This window comes from Protopterus annectens, chromosome 2.part1 (genome assembly GCF_019279795.1).
Source record: "Protopterus annectens isolate FY-2018-M chromosome 2.part1, PAN1.0, whole genome shotgun sequence".
Lineage (NCBI taxonomy): Eukaryota > Metazoa > Chordata > Ceratodontiformes > Protopteridae > Protopterus > Protopterus annectens.
Genome location: NC_056729.1, coordinates 1,155,407,322 through 1,155,409,821, shown reverse-complemented (window position 1 = coordinate 1,155,409,821; position 2,500 = coordinate 1,155,407,322). Strand labels below are relative to the sequence as shown.

The window sequence follows — 2,500 nt, the reverse complement described above, 5'->3', positions numbered from 1 at the left end:
CGCAATTACTGCACGTGAGGGACACATTACTTAGTTTTATTTATTTTACTTAAACATCGTTAGTTGCAGTGTTAGCACTATACTTCCTAAGCTCTTGCCCTAAGTGCGCACCTAACCCTGCTTAGTTTTCCTGGTACAAGAATGAATACAACCATGCAACAGGACTGTGTTAACGCTGCAAAGCACGGGCGCAATTACTGCACGTGAGGGACACATTACTTAGTTTTATTTATTTTACTTAAACATCGTCAGTTGCAGTGTTAAGCACTATACTTCCTAAGCTCTTGACCTAAGTGCGCACCTAACCCTGCTTAGTTTTCCTGGTACAAGAATGAATACAACCAGTCCAGTATTTCTGATAATACTAAGTAAATGCACTTTAAGCTAATAAGGCGGTAGGAGGAGTTTGGGTTTTTCATTAAAACGTGTACTTTACACGGTACCACCGTTTTCTATTTATGAAACTGTTTACTCACTATTTTTTATTTGCACTGGTTTTGCTCTTGTTGCCCCCCCCCCCCCCTTGAGGTGTCAGTTAAGTGAGTTAAGAGCTTTTTGCAGTATAGTATGCTATTCCTTAATTGGACTACCGCTAGTATTGCTGCTTTAAAAAGGAAGGCAGTTAATAAAGCAGTTTTCATCGTTAAAATAGGATCCAACATTTCTGACCTCTTGAAAGTAAAACTGAGATTTGATGAAACTTCAGTAGTTCTTCAACTGAAGGACAACGTTAAAGTTAAATGCACACTGCCTTGTTGTCTTGATAATATAATTTGGCACTGCAGTTTATTTTTATTTGTGGATTTGCATTGCAAACTTGAGATGACCTCTAACATATTGCATCATAAGAGCTAGCTAGAAAGCGGCTTTGCCCTATTTGGACCAGCCGGCAGAATTATTAAATTCCTATAACTTTCATGGGCCATATGCTAGGTAATATCAAGCACAAAACAAAAATAACCTTTCTTGCTATTTAGCTGTCTTCTCTAGTTAGTTCATGTGTGTCACATAGTCTTTAAAATACCAGGGAGCAAATCTGCTTTACTAGCATATCTAATGTACTCCACTGGGTAGGACATCAGAGGTACCTCCTAACGGTTATGAAGTTCTAATGTATACACCTGCCTGGTTAATAATGAAACACAGCAGAAGTGCTTAAATCTTTTCAGTGACATTATCAAGTATGAATTCAAGAGAGCACCTTTAGTTTATGCTCAGTACTTATGTCTACAAGCACATTATCAAAATAAGCCCTAAGGGTACCAGAGCTAAAGAAACACATTGTGTTGCAGTTCTTTTAGTGAAAAGCTGGATTGTAACTCAAATGGCTACACATTGAAGTTCCCTGGAAACCAGTCCCAGTTAGACTATGAGGCATGTGTTTATGTCTGTTTATCTATAAAAATATCAGAAACAATCTAATATAAAGCCAAGGACAGAGTAAAACTAGTGCACACACACACAAACCATCATTTTTCCTTGAATATGTTAATCTCTTGACTTTCCTAGAAAGTTTTTCACTTGTTTGTCCTCAATGAACTCATTAATTCACATTTTACCAGTACCTACAGCCTGGTATAGTAGCTGTTTCATACGTTTATCCCTCCCACTTCCTCTTTTTACTGTCTCTTCTCACTGTCATTTTTATATTGCTGTTTGCATCTTTTTTCTGCAACTTCTGTTCCCTTCCCTTCTGTTATTCCTATATCTACAATTTCTTAAAATTGTTGCCACTTTTGGGGGAGTTACACTCTATGTAATCAAACGTGTATCATATCTTTGCCTTATCTTTTTTTCTGTAAACTATACAAACTGATCTGTTTTTTTCATCTATTCATATGGGTTCTGCTGAAGACCATGTCATATTCTACTTGCTTTCCCCAAACGGTCTCAGTCATACCATTTCACTCACTTCCTCTGGTTTTGACACTTTCTTCATCATGTCACTTTCTTTATACAGTTGGACCTCTCCCCCAGGGCTACAATATTTGATGGGTCTAATCAACTGTATACACATGAATGCAAGAAATCCCTACTTTATGATAATACCACCAGCTCATAAGTATTTCACCATTCTTTTAGTATCGACTATTATCATCTACTTAAATAGCCGGAATCATTTAAAATGTATGCAGTCTTATGTATTTCAGAATTTGTTGTTACTGTTAGCAACAACCACTGACTGTATATTTCTTTCTGGGTTGACCAGTATCCTTCCAACATTATCAAATTCTTTTTCCTTTATTCCATAAGGCCTTCAAGGAACACTAGCACCTTGAAGCTCATGTGTGCTTCTGCTCATGCTTGTATTCAAAGGTGAGTTCAAGCAAGCAGACAGGAGGGGTGGATTTTAGGCTTAAGGAGTGGCAGTGGGATTTTAGAGTAACAGAGTGGAGAGGGAGTATTAGGGTTAAAGAGAACAAAGGGCATTTTTAGGTTTAAGGAGTGGGTATGTAGTTTTAGGGTTAGGGAGTAACTGGAAAATTTAGGTTGAGGGTGG

The 2,500-nt window shown here is 37.6% G+C and overlaps 1 protein-coding gene across 3 annotated transcripts in view; it reads left to right on the top strand.

Moving 5' to 3' along the window:
- Positions 1-2,500, top strand: part of PTCHD4 (patched domain containing 4) — an 826,526-nt gene that overhangs the window by 8,103 nt on the left and 815,923 nt on the right. The gene's annotated exons all lie outside the window — the stretch shown is intronic.